Source organism: Macaca mulatta, chromosome X (assembly GCF_049350105.2).
Source record: "Macaca mulatta isolate MMU2019108-1 chromosome X, T2T-MMU8v2.0, whole genome shotgun sequence".
Lineage (NCBI taxonomy): Eukaryota > Metazoa > Chordata > Mammalia > Primates > Cercopithecidae > Macaca > Macaca mulatta.
Window position 1 is genome coordinate 6,610,064 of NC_133426.1, and position 20,528 is coordinate 6,630,591.

General features: G+C 43.6%; 1 protein-coding gene across 2 annotated transcripts in view; it reads right to left on the reverse strand.

Annotated features, from left to right (window-relative positions):
- The window catches only part of PUDP (pseudouridine 5'-phosphatase), a 174,869-nt gene that overhangs the window by 105,642 nt on the left and 48,699 nt on the right, over positions 1-20,528 (reverse strand). The gene's annotated exons all lie outside the window — the stretch shown is intronic.

Sequence of the window (20,528 nt, forward strand, 5' to 3'; positions counted from 1 at the left end):
TTCACTTCAACCTCGGCCTCCCAGGTTCAAGCAATTCTCCTGCCTCAGCCTCCCGAGTAGCTGGGACTACAAGCACGTGCCACCACGCCCAGCTATGTTGTCCAGGCTGGTCTCGAACTCCTGACCTCAGGTGCTTCGCCTGCCTCAGCCTCTCAAAGTACTGGGATTAAAGGCATGAGCCACCATGCCTGGCCTAAAACTGTATTTTAAATAATTGTATAATCATGCCTATTTTAATAATATCATGATTTAATGATCCTACTTTGTCAACAGTTACACAAAAGAATCAACATAGTCATTTTTTCCAAACACCTAAAGTCACTCAGGGTAAGGTAACAGATATCTGGAGCACCTGACCCTCTAGAGATTTTTAAAAGGAAGGCATGGACAGATCATAATGTAGTTCCAGGACAAAGTTAAATAAAGCAAATGAAATAGAGCAAAATCTAGCACTCCACTGGGTGTAGAATTCATAGTGTCTAACATTCAATCAAAAATTACTATGCCTGCAAAGAAGCAAATACCACCCACAACCAGGAGGGGGGGAAAAAAAAAGCAATCAGGAGAAATAGACACAGAAATGATAGATGACAGAGATAGATGGAATTAGCAGATCATGACCTTATGTAACGGCTTTATAAGTATTATAAACACACCTAAGATAGACACTACCAGAATGAAAAAGAAAAACAAAAGACCCAACTACATGTTGTCTACAGAAACCTACTTGAAATATAACTACACAGACAGATTGAAAATAAAAGGAGAGAAAACTACATAACACATAACTGTTGCTCAAAAGAGAGCCAGGTTACTTACATTAATAACAAACAAGCCTTTAGAACAATGAATGACTATCATCAGGGATAAATAGGGACATTTCATAATGACAAATAGGTCACAGTTCATCAATAAGACATAATTCTAAATGTGTAAACATCCAATAGCAGAGCTTCAGAATGCATAAAGAAAAAAATCAATAGAACTGAATGGAGAAACACAAACGTAGAAGGAAGTTTAAAACTCTTCTATCAGTAATTGATAGAACAAGTAGACAGAAAAGAAGTAAGGATACAGCAGACTTCAGAACCACTGTCAAGCAACCTGACCTAGGTGACGTTTATGTAATACTTCTCCCAACAACAGCAGAAACCACATTATTTTTAAGTGCACATGGAACATTCAACAAGATCCTATTATATGCGATAAAAGTATTCTCAAAAATTATAAAATACTTAAAATCATACAGAATACCTTATCTAACGATGACAGAATTAAAATAGACATTAATAATAGAAAGGAATGTAGAAAATCACAAATATTTGGATGTTACACTTCTATGTAAGACACGGGTCAAAGATGAAACCACAAAGGGAAACTAGGTAATATTTTGTAGAGAACTAAAAACTATCAAAATTTCTGGGAGGTGGCTAAAACATTGCTTAGAGGAAAACTGATGGCTTTGAGTGATATGTTACATAATAAGGTCTCAAATAAGTGATCTAAGTTGTCACACTGAAAACCTGAAAGAAAGAAGTTCAATGATTTAAGCTTTTACCTTAAGAAAGTGAAGGAAAAGAGCAAATTAAACCCAAAACAAATAAAAGGAAGGAAATAATAAACACGAGAGAGAAAATCAATGAAATAGAAAGTAGAACACAGAAAACCAACTAAATCAAAAGTGAGTTGTTTGAGAAGAGCAATTAAATTAGTAGACTCCTAGCTAAACTGATCAAAGAAATAAAGAAGATCCAAATGTACCAACATTAGCAGGGAAAGAGGGGACATCACTACAGATCCTAACATCGATAAAATGATAAAAACTTAATTACTATAGGATTAATGCCAACACATTTGACCATTTAGATGAAATGAGATAATTCTTTGAAAGATACAAAACTCCCTCAAGAAGACACGAATAACCTGAATAGCCTTCTGCCTATGAAAGGAATTGAATTCGTAGTTAAAAACCTCCTTCCCACATCTAGGATTAAATGGCCTCGCTGGTAAATTTACCAACTTTCCAAGAAAAAAAAGAATGCCAATTCTAAACAGACTTTTCAGGAAATTGGAGGGAACACCTCTCAACTCATTTTACATCAGCACTTCCCTGATCCCAAAACCAGACAAAAGCCAGACAAGAAAATGACAGATCTCATGAACACATACACACACTTCCACACATAAAAACAATATTCAATCAGTGTAGAAGTACTCCACCTGAAGAGCTTCTACAGAACTTGAATCCATTAGTTAAAAATACTAAAATGCCGCACTATTTCATTAGTTTGCAACAACCACTGATTAGTATCACAGAGGACTACATTTATTAGCTAAATTTCAATTTAAACCTTAACCTAACTGATGGATGAGATAAAAGAAAGGCTCTAATTTTTTTTTTAAAGAGACAGTCACATGTGGCAGTGTGTCCTGTAATCCCAGTTACTTGGGAGGCAGAGGCAGGAGAATCGCTTGAACCTAGGAAGTGGAGGTTGCAGTGAGCCGACATAGCGCCACTCCACTCCAGCCTGGGTGACACAGCCAGACTCCATCTAAAAAAAAAAAATTAGCCAATTGTGAACTTCTGTCTGGATATAAACAGTGATTAAAGCTGAGTATCAAAACTATCTGAATTTAAAACAAGATTTTTAAATTGCTGGATCACACAATTTTAAACCAGTATTTTAAAAAAATGGAGCACATTTAAACACATGGCTCTGTAAAACACACTGTATAAAGAAAATTTTCTTAAAGTACTTTGGTGCTATTAATTTTAAACACTTAAACAGATTATTTTATTATTATTGTTTTGAGACAGGATCAGCTCTACCCAGGCTGGAGTAGAGTCGAACAATCATAGCAGCCTTGACCTCCTGAGCTCAAACAATCCTCCAGCCTCAGCCTCCCGAATAGCTGGGACTACAGGTGCATGTCACCATGTCTGGTAAATTTTTTTTATGTTTTGTAGAGACAGGGTCTCCCTATGTTAGCTAAGCTAGTCTTGAAGTTCTGTTTCAAGTAATCCGCTTGCCTCAGCCTCTCAAAGCCCTGGGCTTAGAGATGTGAGCCACTGTGCCCGGTCGATTATTTTATTTTAGCCTATCCTTCTTGCATTTCTATTGCTGTGAATTCTTTCTAAGGTACCAGCTGTAACAGTGGAGTAGATAAACAAATGCACACCAATGTGTCTAGACTAGAACGCAGCTCAACACTCTTATTGATGGAGAATGAATCAAAAATGGTTTTGGACGACTGCTTTACACCACCACAGCATACTGAGATCTTCAAAATGCTTGGGACTCCTATGAAGATGAAAGCCAAGAGAAGACTATGACCACAGTCAGAGACTACGGGACATCCGTCAATTATATGCCCTCTTTGGGCCTCAATTTTGTCATGTGTCAAAGAGTAATGATTAATGTTCCTCATGGAATTAATTCACAAGAACAATGCCTAGAAAGTGACATGGGTGAGGAAGCCTCAGATAAGTGTTAGCCAGTGTCGTTATCATCAGATAAAGCTCCAGTGTATTGTCAGGAACAAACAATCCTAATCACCTGATTCAAAACTGCCTGATGCCTTCACAAAGTTTTGCATCTTTTAAAGATTGCACACAAACTTTGTCTTACTCAGTGGCTTTCCCTGAGAAGTAAAAGACTAAAAAGTGTAAATGGAGTTCTGTTCTAGGGAGAAGCTGCTTAATTATGTGTATAAATGAACTCCAGTTCCCAGCTCCTAGCACTTGGCGTGCTTCCCTGGGTTTACAGGAAGGGCAGAGAGACAGATATCTAGATATCTGTTGCTTCAAACAATCAGCTCACAGGACACATCTCCAGGGCAAGAACTGGGGAATGTGGAGAATCAGCACTGTGGGTGGGAAAAAATGCTCCTGCTTTCCTCCATCCTAGAGACCCAAGGTGGGTGAGAACAGGGATGTGCAATTAAAGAGGATTAAACAAAGGAAAGAGGCAGAAGACAGGCAGCTGCCGCACGGTCTCAGGTGTTCTTGGCATTCTTCTGTTGGGTGATCTGGCCATCAGAACCCTACGAGCCTGAACATTCTCTGTACTACCTGAGACGTGCAGTGAGCAACAGAAGCAAGTAGGGGGTACCCGGGGTTGACAACGCAAAGGGGGAGAGGGAACCGCTTAGAGGGCCATGCATGTCATTAATGCTGTGTGCTGATAACCATGTCCTGGGCCTCAGTCTAGAAGAGCTCTATAAAGTGAGACATGGAAGACAGCCCGTGCCACTGGGGCAGAAGATGTGGTCAGCTGATGGACGCGGCCTGGCTACCTGTGAGAAGACACTGACGCTATCCCAGGACCAGACATACCTGTGGGATTCTGCTTAGCCTCCACCTCCTGCATGGGCATCCTAAGGGTGCCTGGCCCCTGTCACCCCACCCCACCACAGGGAAGGTGCTTTGGCATGCTGTCTTTCTTAGGGGCTACTTTCGCAACTGCCTGAACAGCAGGTGTTATGCTTCAAAAGCTATGTGTGACTGAGAGCAGTGGGTTGAATGGTGACCCCCAAACAGAAGTCCTCACCCATGGTACTTCTGCCTTGTTTAGAAAAAGCGTCTTTGGAGATGTAATTAAGTTAAAAATCTTGAGATGAGCTCACTCTGCCACGTGGAAACGGAGGCAGAGATTGGAGCGATGTGGCCACAAGCCCGGGGATGCCTAGAGCCCTCAAGAGCTGGGAGACGCAGGAAGGATCCTCCCCTAGAGCCTCCAGAGGGAGTGTGGCCCTGAGACACCTTGATTTCAGACTTCTGGTCTCCAGAACTGGGAGAGAGTCAATTTCTGTTATTAGAAGTTGTTGAGTTTTCGGTATCTTGTGGCAGCAGCCCCAGGAAATGAATACATAAGTGCTCTCTTCTGGAATGTGAATGAGCAGAACAGACACTGCCAGGTGTTTGTGGAAGAAGACTCAAACAGGCAGAAGACAGGAATCTGCCAGAAAAAAATGACAATCCAGAGAAAAGTGGGCGAGGAAGCAACAGTCATGATAATAATTAGTATTCACGGAGACATATAAGTTACTGAGTCCTTAAAACAAAAACAGAATGCTAGAAAAGAACAACACCCAGAAGAAGAAAGAGCATATGAGGATTAAAATAAATCAGGAGAGGAGGGCCGACGCAGGCAATATCAGCTATAACACCAAGCTGCCTGGGATGCGGTTTAAGGTTGGGGGGCAGGCGGTGGACAGACAGCTGCTCTTTCTCGCTCCTTAGAAATATGTCAAGTTTGGCCGGGCATGGTGGCTCATGCCTGCAATCCCTGCACTTTGGGAGGCCGAGGTGGGTGGATTACTTGAGGTCAGGAGTTGCAGACCAGCCTGACCAACATGGTGAAACCCTGTCTCTACTAAAAATACAAAAATTAGCCAGGCATGGAGGCACATGCCTGTAATCCCAGCTGCTCGAGAGGCTGAGGCAGGAGAATCACTTGAACTCAAGAGACGGAGGTTGCAGTCAGCCGAGATCACGCCACTGCACTCCAGCATGGGTGACAGAGAAAGACTGTCTCAACAAAAAAAAAAAGAAGAAGAAAAAAAAGAAGTATGTCATGTGTGATTTTAAAAACAATGACAATATTCAAATATACATAGAAAGAAACTGCCTGATTGGTATTGCTTTATTTCCTGTGAGGCAGTTTCACTTCCCGAGGACTACAGAGAAACCCTGCCACCCTCTGGCCTCCACCCTCTTCCTAAGGCTCAGAGTCTGAGCTGTTACCTGCATCTTTGCGGGCGAAGACATAGCTCATGTGCTATCACTTCCTGGAAACTTTATCAGGCTCCTCCCACCCTTGTAACCCTCTGGGATTCACTGCAACACCTCCAGCAGCTGCCTGCAGTTATTTCAGTTGTATGTATCAAGAATGAGTCATAACCTCTGCGCTCCCAAGACCCCACGCAGACATCCAGTGAATAAACCGCTTATTTCCTACCCTCTGTTTTCCAACCCCTCTGTTCTTAGGAATGGAAGGCAGGAGTAGGGGCAGGAAGCATTCTTTTTCCCTGCAGTACATGTGTGCAGCATGGAATAGAAAGTGATTTCAGATACACAGTGGGAAAGCGAGCTAGTTTTCCTTTGATTCCATCCATGGCTTATGAAGCAAGCTGAATGCTGGCTGTGGGGGTGTGAGGATGGCCCCTGCGCTACACAACAATGCTTGGAGTTTCTTAGGGTTTGTGTTTCCAATTAGGAGGCCATGCTTGGCTGGCACATGCTGGGCCCTCAATAAATATCTATGACCGATATTGAATTGACAATTAAGGCAAAGGTCATTAAAAATAACATTTGGCTACGTGAAAATTACTCAGATTCTAGATTCTAAGTGTTATCCCCACAAAACATGAAGAGGAAGAGAGATGATGGATGTGTTAATTAGCTTGACGTAGCCACTCCATAATGTATACATACTTCAAAACATGTTGTGTATTTGATAACTATATACGATTTATATTTGTCAATTAAAAAATAAATACGTTACAAAAACAGCATCCAGTTATCCAAGTTCATGGTGGGGAGCCTTCTCATGAAGTGGTTAGCATTCTCCTCTACACATGACATACTTGTCACTCTCTCGTAAGATGCTGCCCCTGGAGAATGTGTACCCAGGGAGCACAGACGCCCCAGCAGACTTCGCTGTTGTGGTATAGCGAACGGAGGCAGGGGATATGATTTGATGTGACTGACAGGCACATTTATCCAAGGGAAAACTTTCAAGATCTGATGGAGTAATGCAGGGTTTCCACTCTTATTTCTTGCCTACTTGAAGTTCCTTGAGCGAGCTGAAAGCACTTACTGTTGCGAGGCTTCCTAAGGAAACATCTGTTCCAGGTTCTTCACAAATGTCACACGTGATCTCACAAGGGTACTATGTTCTGAACAACACTGTGCTTTAGAATACTAGAATTTTTGGCACTTTACAATGCAAGGACTTGTCTCACTCTCTGAACCCTGGGTCTTACGTGAGCAACTTGGCGAGTCCAGGAGCCTTTGGTCATCAATGGACAGTCAGGGGCCACACACAGGAAGCTGTTGCTGTGTGAAGAGCTGATGCCCTGAGAGAGTGACCAAGAAGGGAGAAAGATGTCTGCAGGTCAAACAGGCACCCGGGATTCCATAAAATGGATGCAAGTTAACTTTAAATCATAAGGGGTAAGCTGTGTAGGTCAGGTATTCACAAAGGGGTCCACAAAATGGATTTTAGCAAACCTCCTTTAACATCTGTTTAACTTTTAAAAAACATATGCTGATGCATTTATTTCTTGTTCAAGATTTATTGAAGGAAACATAATTCCATGAGGACAGGTTGCTACCATTGTGATAAATGGATTGGGCATGCTCAGTGGTAAGTGTCTCCTGGACCAGACTCTATCCAGGCTGCTCTGAGTCTTTTTCTCCACAAGGCCCCCACAGTGGCCTAGAAAGACTTGAACAAGTTCAACAGCTCAAGGTCACCCCCATAGATGACTCTAGCCCCCTTAAAGTACTTGCCTATGAAAACTCAAGGCTGCCAAACCAGCCACCCCTGCAGACAAGCCGCTGTGGGAGGGCAGGAGCCTGACTTCTATCAGCACCAGTGAAACCCAGACAGCTTCACACAGACCAAACCCTCTTCCCGCTTTCTGCAATTTTCACTTCCCCGACTCTGCTGAGCCTCTGCTGACCCCTCCCTACTCCCTGAATTTCCCTTTAAAATGCCCAGTCACCTCTGGGCTAATTGATGTTGAGTCCAGTTTCACATTGGTCTCTTTTCTCTATTGCAATAGTATATTATGGAAGAAAATCTGTGCTGATCGCTTTAACTACTGTCTTGACACTAGAAAATAACCAAAGTCAAATTCCCCAAAGCATATAGTATTCACATTCATACATATAGTTTTAAAAATTGTGACTTTAAGTATAAATTTAAGAGAAATATTAACTAATTTAGGAAATCTGGCCAATATAGAGTCTTGACTTTTTATAAGTTCTGTATGTTTATCTATTAAAATGGAACCATCACTTACAAACACTACTGTGCGCTTTTTAGTTCCCTCACAGGAAACTTCTGGTAGCCACAGCTGCTGTGAGTGGGCATCTCTTAATGATTTACTGCAGAGGCATGCCTCAGGCTATCCCTCTTCTGATCTTCTCCAAGCTCTAGGGAGCATGCTTCTTTCTCAGACATCATTGATTTTGGCAGAGCACCTCCTTCCTTTTTCTAGGCCTTCCAAATGAATTCTGCTCTTTTGAAAAGGTGCTTGCTGGGAGGGAGAGGGCCCTTGGCTGTGTGCAGATCTTCACTCCGAATTTACTAGGGACCTTGCACCAACTCAAAGCTAGTATCAGGGATCGCCACTTATGGAATTTGCACCACAGAATCCGGCTTATGGAATTGAGTGACTAACCTATATCTTGGGCGTGAGAGAGTGTGGTAGTGTGGAAGGAAAGGAAACAGGAGAAAGGAATTGGGTTGGGGGCCTGGAAGAGGGGCAAGGCTCTGGCAAGACTGGCTGAACCTCGTGGAACACTCCAGCCAAACACGACTGACTGAGTCCACGCCCCAGCTCAGGGCCCTCCTGGGGCACCCTGAACAGTGGCAGTCTGAGCTGGGAGTAGGAAAGTATTGGGTGGAGCTGTATTGGCTTGACAGTGCTCTCCCCACAAAATTCATGTTCACCTAAAACGTGGGAATAGGACCTTATTTGGAGATAGGGTCTTTGCAGATGTAATCAAGTTAATATGAGGCCATACTAAATTAGGGTTGGACCCTAAGTCCAAAGAAAGGAGAGGGAAATTTGGAGACAGAGACACACAGGACAAGGGAGGGCATGTGAAAATGGAGGCAGAGATTGGGGAGTTGAAGGTACAAGCCAAGGAAAGTTAAGGGTGGCCGGCAACCACCAGCAGCTGAAAAGAGACAGGAAGGATCCTTCCCTAGAGCCTTGAGAGGGAGTGCAGCCCTGCTCACACCTTGACTCCTTACTTCTAGCCTTCTGAGGTGTCAGACAATAAGTTTCTGCAGCTTTAAGCCACCGAGTTTGTTAACACAGCACTACTAGGAAGCTAATACAGTGGGTTGACCCTGGAGGAGAAAACTTGGATAGACTGAGGTTCTATCTGTGAGATGACCTTAAACCACCTTAATTATCTTTCTCAAATTCTGGTACCTGACACACAAATTTGTGATACTTGACGGGGAGACAGTGTGGGAAACCTGTGTTTCCTTTTTTGGCAAACGTTAAATACTGACAGAAATAAAGCAGTTATGAAAATAAATATAAACTAACTCCTTTCAAATCTTCAAACAAACAGTTGCAAGAGTCCAGTTTGCATTTATTTGGTCTGCTGGTCCCAGGGCAATACAGGGGATGAGCATCCGACTGCCTTTGCTGTTCTACCCACAGCTGGCTGCTTGCTTTGTGGCAACAGGCGCTGTCTAATGTTCTCTGGGGTCACTGACATGTGATCGGCATAAACTCCTCGAACCAAAGAAGCACCTTTCTCTAGAATCTCGTTATCAGTATCACAGATGGCATAGCTTGTGTTCTGGTCCAATTTCATGGACTTAGAGCAGAATTTTAGACTAAAATGGAAAGCCAGGGAGGGCAATTCAAACCACTGAGCAATGTCTGGTAATTGCAGATGGATCAAATAATAAAAATTAAAACAAAACTATTTTTTTCAGCCATTGAAAATAAAAGAGACAAAGTAATATTGAGAGTAATGCAGAAATTTTATTTAAGGAAAATTAATTGTGCATTTCTACATTAGTTTCTATGAAGTAAATATAGGACTACAGCGTGTACTTTTTTTTTAAGTAGCAACAGGATTTTACTGTGTTGGCCAGGCTGGTCTCAAACTCCTGTCCTTAAGCAATCCACCTACCTCGGCCTCCCACAGTGCTGCAATTACAGGTATACAATGTGACAGTGGGACTGAATGGTCTCTCTCATTCCTTTGTTAAGCACTAGGACTTCAGAAAGAAAGCCTCTCCACCTGATCCTACTGACCCTAAGTGCCCTTCCTCCAGGCAGGACTTGACATCTTAATGTTAAAAATGACTCAAAATTTCCCTGCGCTATAGATGTGCCTCTGTAACAACTTACGTGAAAATTTCTCTCTCACTGTAGCATGGTCTACTGATCCTTGATCCTTGTTTTCCCTTATAAAGAATGACTAGACTAGGACTTAAACAATAAAATGCCATTTAATTAATACCATGGGATAAGTGTGAGTGTCCTTGCGTTCCAGATTTGCCACTGTAACAAATTACATGCAAATTGTCCTCTGACTCTAGCAAGTAGTATTAACCCCTAATCCTTTTTTTAAATCCCTTGCAGAGAATGATTAGACTAGTACTTCGCAGTAAAATGCCCTTTTACTAAGCACATGGAATGCATGAGAGTTTCCTTGTGTTCTAGATGTGCCTCTGTGACAACCTGCATGGAAACTGCTCTCTGACTCTAACGTTGGCTACTGATCCATGATCCTTGCTTTTCTCTCCTTTTAGAAAATGGCTGTACTAGGACTGAACAGCATAATATCAACAAAAATGGCTAACTGAAGTTTAAGTTCTAAGCCTCTTGAAAGGAAGGGACAAATATATAGATTACAGGAGTGCCTGGAAAGGATGCATGTTCCCCAGAGGACAACATTTCAGATGTGGGTCGCCACAACAGAAGAGTGAAGGGGCTAAGAGTGAAGGGGCTGAGTCGCCAGGCAGATTCTCAGTAAGCTACACAGCACCACCTGGGGGCATAGGTGGGAGCCTTCTCCAAACTGGAAGTTACTACCCATAGTCAATATTTTCATCAGCGGGCCTCGAAATGTTGGTATTTGAGAGTTGTTGTCATGAGGTAACTTCCTTCTCCAGAGAAGAGTTCTCCGGGATCGTTTTTGGTTGTGCATAAAAGAGAGAGAGGTGAAGGGACCCAGTGGGCTCACAGCACAGGGTGCAGGGATATTTTATCTACATCCTCCACCGTGCTTGATCACCAGAGATCTGAAGTCTCTCTGACTGTTTATAAACCTGTTTTCTGCCCCGGGTGGCATTCTGAATGCACAACTTGGGGTGGAGGGCCCAGTGGCTCCGCTACTTCACATCCGGGATTTCAACCTGCTCTGTGGTGTTTTAGCCCTTCGTTTTATCCTGCCTTTTTTTTGAAACAGAAATTCAACCTACTACCTGTTTTTAAATGAAAAGAGTCAAAAAAATATGATCTTATAACCTGTGAAAATGAGATGAAGTTCCACTTTCTGTGTCTGTAGAGACAGTTTGACTGGAGCGCAGCACGAGCACCCACTCACGCACTGTTTACAGCTACTTGCTTCTTAACACAGCAAAGCTAAAGGCTTCACACATACACCATGGGGTCTGCAAAGCTGAAAACACAGAGAAAGCTTGGTGGCCCCTGATAGCAAACAAATCATGTGCAGGCCCAAGAGGTGAAAGAAAAGAGGTAACATCAGGAAGGATAGAAAAATAAGAGGTAAATTTTATAATGTAGGACGTCAGCCAGGCATTGACACCTAACCCCTTTGCCCCCTTGCCTGTGATACTAAGAAGAAGAATTACTGTCAGTTCTTCAAGAAATTCATGCACAGACCAGACAGGAAATTAACCTCATGAGAGAATTACCCTCCTAGAAACGGAATCCAAAAATCCTCAACGAGTTTCTTCCATTAACCACTAAACTAAATATTCTCTAAAAGTGCTCAAATTATGAGAGCATTATTAGAGCAAATTATCAAAACAATGTTGAGAATTTAAAGTATATATAGTATCTACATATTATATATACTATATAATAACTCATTGAAAAACGTATAGCCTAAGGGTTTATTGTTTATTAAAGTCTGATGTTCAGTTCCTGTACTTATGCAGCTAAATCCAAATATAGATATTTTTTAGCTTACTATGCATAGAATATTTTATGAGCCACAGACCCACCATTTCAATGCAACCAGAGGAGCAGAAATTTTTACATTAAAAATTTTTTTTCTTAGTCCTGTGAAACTGAATTCATATAAATCCCTAATAGACAAAAAGGATGTATATAAAGATTAAATCAATTTGATATACCAACATGCTTAAAATCTCCTTATTAAATTGCCCTTACAATAGGCTGTGCATCATACAAAGAAAACTCAGTAAAATAAGACTCATACAACCCAGACAGTATCTGTGTTGGGAATTTCATATTATTTTCTAAAATGTGGGACATTCGGGAAATGTCCACTTCCCCCTAGCTAGCTGGTAAGTGACCCTTTGATCATATGCCTCACATCTCGTCTCAGTCTTACAGTGACAGCCAGCTTCAACACCGGAAGCTCCTGTGTTGTCACAATGAAGAGGCTGGAGGCTACTGTGTGGGCGGCCCACTAGCCCCGATTTCACCCCAACCAGGCCAGACCCCACCTCCTCAGACACAATCTTGTGCTCCACCCCATGTGACAAAGGTTACTATCATTGGCAAATTCTGAGTTCAGTGTGCAAATCTGCTATTAATCTCAGAATCTGCTCTTTGCCCTCAAAATCAACTAAAATGCATTATTTTGTGTTATGTAACGGATGAGGAGGAGATGACTTTGCAGAGTTTTACGCTGATATGAGAAAGAAGTGGCACTGAACACTTCCAAAGGGTCAATGGTGACTCCATGAAAAAGACTTTATGATCGTCAGGAGCCTCTTATCCTCACAGAAGCTACACCAGCATTCTTTCTGGAGATTACATGATCTCTGTAGCCAGCTGTCAATGGTAAATAAAAAAGAAAGGGAAAGATACTGATGAACACTATTTTGTTCTGATCAGGACACACTTAGTTCATCACTTGACTGTGGTAACTCAGGTCTCCTAGGTTTCACTAGAATGTAGAAAGCTCTGAAACTCAAAGGGAAGGCACATTTAACTAGACTTTTTTCTTTTTAAGACAGAGTCTCACTCTGTCACCAGGCTGGAGTGCAGAGGCGTGATCTCAGCTCACTGCAACCTCTGCCTCCCTCGTTCAAGCAATTCTCCTGCCTCAGCCTCCCAAGTAGCTGGAACTACAGGTGCCTGCCACCACGCCCAACTAATTTTTTTGCATTTTTATAGCGACAGGATTTCACCATGATGGCCAGGCTGGTCTTGAACTCCTGACCTCAAGTGATCCAACCGTCTTGGCCTCCCAAAGTGCTGGGATTATAGGTGTGAGCCACCGCGCCCGGCCTTAACTGGACTTTTTCTTCCACTGGCTTTCTTAAGATTTGGAGAACCTGACCAACTATCTCAAAATACTGACCATCCTCAGAAAAATATTTGATTTTGTGTCTTCTTTGATTTGCCAGAAAGCTGCTTACAGTACCAATTTTATTTACTTTGAATCACTTTTCAGCTTGCAATTTTAAGGATCTGTCACTATAAAAATCAGTGTGTAAAACAGCTATTTAAATAGCTTATGATTAATAGCCAAAGGAAAAGATAGAAACTAGGAAATGTTAATAGCTCATTGAATTTTCCTGATTTTCTACTATAGCTCTCTATGTGATTAAACAATGTAAATTCTCTTACCCAAACAAGCACAAGTATTATAAAATCCAATCTGAAGAAGGCATTTAACCCATTGTAGAGAATGCCACACCTGAGGTTCTCAATAAAAGCAGCCTGTTAATGGCCTACAAAGGCCAAGGTCAAACTTCTCCTTCTCCGTTTCACTTCTCTGAGCCTGTATCCTCACCTATATAACACAAATAAGAACAACCCTGACTGTCATAGAACAAACATAAAAGTGCAAATGATATAAAGATTGGGAAAGAGTTTCAGTTTTCAATTTCTTCACAAATAAGAGGTAATAGAAAAGTATGCTTCTTTTAAATAACTCACATCAAAAATGAATTTATTTTGCCTTATGCATTCAACGATGAGACAAAAATAACAGTATACTTTAAATTATAGTAATCCCAAACTAATTTGAAAGTTCTTAACCCAATCCATGGACTGCTAACTATAAAATATCATAGTTTCCTATTGTTAAATTGTTTTTTGCAAACATTTCACAGAAATTTCAGTTTTATGGCTAGAGCTTTGTTGTGAGGAGTTTCTGTTGATGTTGTCTCTGCCAATAATCTGAAATATTAAAGTCTTGCTCTTACAGTCTACCGTCCAAGGAACCCTCTAGAAAGGAGAGAGTGAGAATTTCCCTGTATTCTTGTGTCGACTATGCCATGGAGATGAAAGGTCCACCGTGCAGAAGTGGTGCAGAAACTGCCTCAGGAGAGCAGGCATGGTGCAAGGCGCTCCTGACCCCACTCAAACTTGCCCATGACACTGGGCCCAAGTCCCCAGGACCCAGGTGCTTGGGGGGCAGGAGAGACAGCTCTCTTCCCTGATGGGGTGTGTGATCCTGTTGGAGCTAGGGGAGATGCACTTATCCAAAACACTTATGTGAAAACCCACATTTGTGTCTACTCACCACAGGCTTTCTACCTCATCTGCACAGGAGCTTTGCCAAAACACAACTCCAAAATCCTTGAATGGCTTCTTGCCATTTGAAAAAGAATAACTATTGTTGTATGTGGTAAAACACCTACAATATACAATTTACTGCTTTAATGATTTCTCAGTGTACAATTCTGTGGCATTCAGTACATTCACATTGTTGTACAGCCATCACCACCATCCACGTCCAGAACTTGTTCCTCTCTCCAAGGTGAAACTCTGTCCCCATTGAACGCTAAAACCTCCATCCCCCTCCCCCAGCCCCTGGCAATCACAGTTGTCCTTTCTGTCTCTATGGATTTGACAACTCTAGGGACATCGTAGAGAGGCAGGAGAATACGGTCTGGAGGCAGGGAACCGAAGGCCGATTCACGCTGACTTCCCAGAACTCAATCAAAAGGAAAACCCCAACTTTCCATGCCCAAGTAACAAAAGGACTGGATGTTATTCCCTTTGCAAGCCTCTCCCACCTTCTCTGTGTGGCAGATGAAAAATGGAAAGTATTTCTCTTTGGTTGCTTTCTGCAACCATTTCCACTACTGGCACCAGGAGGCTGTGAGCGGGGCCTGGGACTTGGGGCAAGCTGGCAGCGCTCTGCAGCCTGGCTGCTCACTGCCCTCCCCACTCCCTCGTACTGACTGCAGTGTGCAGAGAGTGCTGGCACCTAACACCCCTCAAAGCCTGTCTGTGCAGCTCCACACTGGTCCTATGCTGTGGGTACACGCCTCCCGGAGGGGCAGTGACTTGATTCAACCCATTGTGGTCATTTATCTACTCATTTCCTCTCCTTTGAGTCGAGAGTTCCTTGACGTAAGGATTTCTCTTATTCATTATCCTATACTCCTAAAGACTTAGAAATCCACAGGAGAACCACCACACATTTAAAAACAGAAACTGGGCCAGGTATGTTGGCTCATTTCTGTAATCCTAGCACTTTGGGAGGCTGAGACAGGAGGAGCAGTGGAGCCCAGGAGTTTCAGACCAGCCTTGGCAATATAATAGGGCCATGTCTCTACAGAAAAGAAAAAAAAAAATTAGCTGGGCATGGTGGCAAATGCCTGAAGTGTCAGCTACTTGAGAGGCCGAGGTGGGAGGATCGCTTGGGTTTGGCAGGATCACTTGAGCCCCGGAGGTCAAGGCTGCAGTCAGCCATGACTGCACCACTACACTCCAGCCTTGGCAACAGAGTGAGATCCTGTGTCAAACAAACAAAGCAAAAAATAGAAATTGTAATTCTTTGAGAAACATCTCCACATGTGCAGTGAGATAATATCTAGGATGATCAGAAGCGAAGATTTGTATCTTGTTCTCCTTAGTCTAGGATGTCTTCATTACAATTTACTAAACAACAAGGCAATTAGCTGCCTATGAAAGCCACTATCTTCAGAAAAGAGGAATAATGTCCATACACATCATGGAATAAACTGATATTTTAAAGGAAAAGGGGGGTAAGAATTTTAAAGACTCATCATTTACATTTGACTGGCAAATGGGCTTCTTCCTCCCTACGATCATAAATGTTCCTGAACATGGGGCTAATTCGATTTGTTAAATGGAAAAGGAACACAGTGTAAGTTGAACGTGTTACCATGACTGTCAGCATACAATTTTCCTTTTCGCTTGTTCGCTTGGTGTGTCCTTTAATTGTGCTGTTATCCAAGGAGTACAATCTGCCTAAGTAAAAATCTCTGAGGTCCAGCTTTGCCAGCAGAGCCTCTCCAGCGACTGAGAATCAGCTGAGTGCCACAAATCGAGACCACCAGCAGAAACGGAGCTGGGCAAGGCAGAGTCCCCGAGCACTGGGGACTTCTCCACATGGGTTATATGTGGCCTTAAAGGGCTCAGCCCTGTGAACTGTGTCAGAACACATCTTCTCCCCTTTGTACTCTGATGTTGTCTACCTCAACAGAAGGTCACCGCCACATCATCTGGGGCAGTAGAGTGCCACGGCTAGCAGCTTTGGACTCTTCATTATCCACCTGGGTTCGAGGCCAGCCTCCATAATCAGAGGCTGTAAGCTTTTGGGCAAGTAACTTGATCCCTGCAGCCCTCCCTGCCATTCCCTGTGCTAAGAGTGACTGCTTCTTAGCAGTGGCAGAAGGCTGACACACACCCCCATGAGTGAAAGCACTGAGAGCATGACATGCAGTGAGTCCTCGATGCTTGTGAGCCAACACGACCATAGTGGATACCAACAAGGAGAAGGGGCATGAATACCCTTCAGGTGCATGTTTCCTGAACATGGTACAGAGAATGTGTTCTGGGGTTTCTAGGCACTGTCCATCCTAATGAGACTCGAAGCCACCAACACCCTGGGTAGATCTAACCGGCATAGCCCCAGCACCGAGCTGAGAAATCTGGCTGAGGGGAGGCCAGGAATGACAGGCAGGTGGAGACATGGTTTGTGACATATACACAAATGGGTCCCTCTTCTCTGTGGGGCTCCTGCCACCTATGTGTTATACTGCCCCTCAACACTGAGGCTTGCTGCCCAGACTTAGAAAATAATGGATTATCAGAGCAGCCTATAAATCAAGGGCTATAATTCTTCTGCTGGCTTCCTTCCTGGCCTGGAAGCTGACCTGGGTGCTTTCTGGTTCCTAAAGGTAACAGCTGGCGCTGAAGCCACTGGCATAGGAGACAGAACAAGAGATATGACTGTGTCAGTGTGGACATATGAAAATCTACAGGACTGTAAGGTGTGGACAGCACAATACCTCCACCACTAAGGAGGACAAACCAAAGCAGCACAGCGTGCTTGCTGAGGTCTTCTGGAAGCTGTCCTTGACACAGGAATCATGTTAGCACTGCACGGACTAAGGCAACCTTGTAAGTACTCCCAGGCAGGAAGTGCTCTGAGTGCCTTCCCATCCCAAGGGATGTCCAGCATTTCAGGGAGCCTAGGAAAAAGATGTCCTCACTTTCGTTAGACCTACTTCCAAAAAAAAAAAAAAAAAATTGTCTAACAATTTAATTAAAACATTTGGGATTTCTGTCCCATTAATCTATATGTACTTGCTTTGGATCTTGGTGAATTATGTCAGCGGCCTCATTCCATAAAGGTGCACTTAGGTGAGTGTAGGCGAGCATATCTCTGTGTGCGTGTGTGTCTACACACAAACACAGCGGCATCATAAGAAAAGGGCTGAAATGAGGTACCCTAAATAGTTAAACACTGAGTAACCGTTACCTCCAGGGAGTGGGAGGTAGAAGGGCTTCCAATTTTAATGCTATACATTTTTGTATTATGTGAAGCAAGTGTAATTGTGTAATTAAAAAAAAAAAAAGCCCTCATGTCTGTAATCCCAGCTCTTTGGGAGGCTGAGGAAGGAGGATTGCTTGAGGTAGGAGTTTTGAGACCAGACTGGGAAATATATCAAGACTCTGTCTCTACAAAGAAAAAAAGAAAAAAACCTTAGCTGGGTGTGGCGGCATATACTTGCAGTCCTAGCCATGCCAGAGGCTGAGGTGAAAGGATTGCTTCAGCCCAGCAGTTCAAGGTTGCAGTGAACTATGATAGCACCACTGCACTGCAGCCTGGGCGACAGAACGAGACTCTGTCTCCAATGGAAAAAAAAGCATATCATGACTGTGGTTTTTTTATCCTGAAGGGATATTCTCCCTACTTAAGACCATCCTTTCATTCCTCTAGTGACAAATTTCGTGATGTGAAAAATGATGTGTTTCATGAGACACATTGGGAAGGAAAATCTCCTTTACTGAATCCACTAATTCAAATGCTAATCTTCTCCAGAAAAACCCTCACACACACACTCCAAAGAATGTTCCGTCTGGGCACCTCATGGCCCAGTCAAGGGGGGTGCATGTCTTCAACCATCACCCTGGCCTTCCTCTAGCCCATCTCTTCTAGGCTGCAGGCACTGTGTGCCACAAACCCAGAGGATTCTCCCCAAGTGCAGGCTGCATTCTGACATGCCTCCTTTTAAAAATCCCAATAGTTCTCCCTATCCAGAAAGCAAACATATGAGCTGGGGAATAAGAAGGTTAACTCATAGGGCCACAATTCCCCTCTGAAGCTTGTGAGCCATAAGAAGCCTGGCTTCATGCAAACTCACTGGCTGACTGGAATCCTCCACATGTGCTGTTTTCCTTTTGAAATGGCTTCTCCCATCCGTATCTCTTATGTTCTTGTGGACTCCCCTGAGGTCACCCCCTACCCCAGGAGTGGCCAGCGCTCGAAGAACATCTTGCTTTACTTAATTCTATATCCCTTTGGCAACTCTTTCCTGAATTTCTCATTTTGCTATTTAACAATATCCTACCATGGGTTTTCACTTGGACACTGTAGATATACCTGTCTCCTCTCCCCAAATGGATGACATACTCCATTAGGAAAGAGACCTTTCTTCTGTGTCCCCCCGAGCACTCCCTCAGCACTACACGCACAAGAATTCAGAGGAAAGAGAGGCAAGTTGTTAGCTGACTTATGGAGGATGAGTGCCTTCCTACCAGATGCTCCTCATGGAAAGGGTGGGGGTGTATCTGTTAACAGCCAGGAAGACAATGGTGTAAGAAAATAAACAACAACAAAATTAAAAAGAAAAAAAGTAGAAGGATGGAAACAACCATAATTACCTAAGTCAGCCTGAGGAGGGAGACTTACTTACAAGAGGAAGATACAGCTTGGATAGAAAGAGGACCAGAGCCCATGTCATGTGCATGGTGTCCAAGTCATGACTGGTGTGTGCTTTTCAATGAAGCTGAGCAGGGATGGAAAACGACCTTACTAACTCCTCAAAGTGGGATTCAGAGTGAGGACTGGATCCTTCTGGGTTACGAGATGACACAAGTGCCTGCTAGGAGCCACTCACTGGGCCAGGTGTAACCACACATGCTCCAAGGTTGTCTTACAGGAATGCCCCAGGTGTTAGTCTGTTTGTGCTGCTGTAACAAAATATCTGGGACTGGACACTTCGTAAAGAACAGAAATGTATTTCTCACACCTCTGAAGGCTGGGAAGGCCAAGATCAAGGCAGCGGCAGGTCTGTCTCTGCAGAGGGCTGCTCCTTGCTTCAAGATGGTACCTTGTTGCTGTACCCTCCAGAGGGGAGGAATGCTGTGTCCTCAGGTGACAGAGGAATGGAAGAGCAGGCCTTATCCTCTAGTCCTTTCATGACAGCCCTAATCCCACCTGTGAGGTTCCACCTTCAGGACTTAATCACCTCCTGAAGGCCCCATCTCCTAATCCTATCACAGTGGCAATTAAGTTTCAACATTAGATTTGGGGGACACATTCAGATCATAGTACCCCACAGTGGTCATGTCAGTCAGTACTCCTAATGTCCTGAGGAGACTGGGGCTGGACAGCAGGAGGAGTGCTCGGCTGCAGAGCTGGGACTGGATGCATCCTTTCTACCACACAGGCCACACCTACTCCCTCCCCTCAGCCACCCAAGGGGAGCCGTGGCAGCCGTCCGAGGCTATCCAGAGGGCCAGGGTTCTAGTTTGCTTTTTCTGCTCTAGATGGTCTGAGAGGGCGAAAGTAGAGGGCAGGAAGTTAATGCCAGAGAGCCTGGTGCAGGTGGTGAGGGCCAAGAGATGCAGGGGAGAGCTGGCCAGGCTGAGGAGCACATCTGCAAGGCAGGCTGTCCCTAGGGGCGGGATCACCAGGGACTCCGGGGTGTGGCCTACCTCACTCCTTTCTACTGACCCAGATGCCATGCCCTGGGCTCTTCCTCTAGGAATCTCATGCTTAGTGAAAACGCATGGGAAAGCAGGGAGCCAGGTCAACAGAAAAAACTCCTGGGGGATTCCACACAATAAAAGGCACCACCTTTCTTCCTATTGGTCTTTGAATCCAAATTACCCTCGCTGAAATGTAGAATTTCATCTGTCCCAAGGAATGTAGAATTTCATCTGTCCCAAGGAATTCATTACTGAAAGGATTTGTTCAAGATACAATGAAGGGAACCAGCATGGGCTATGTTTTAAACAAGATTTTCTGATATCCTAAATGAAGATTTTTTTTTTTTTTTAAGTAATGCGACATACATTTCCAGTTGTAATACGGTACCTATTTTTAA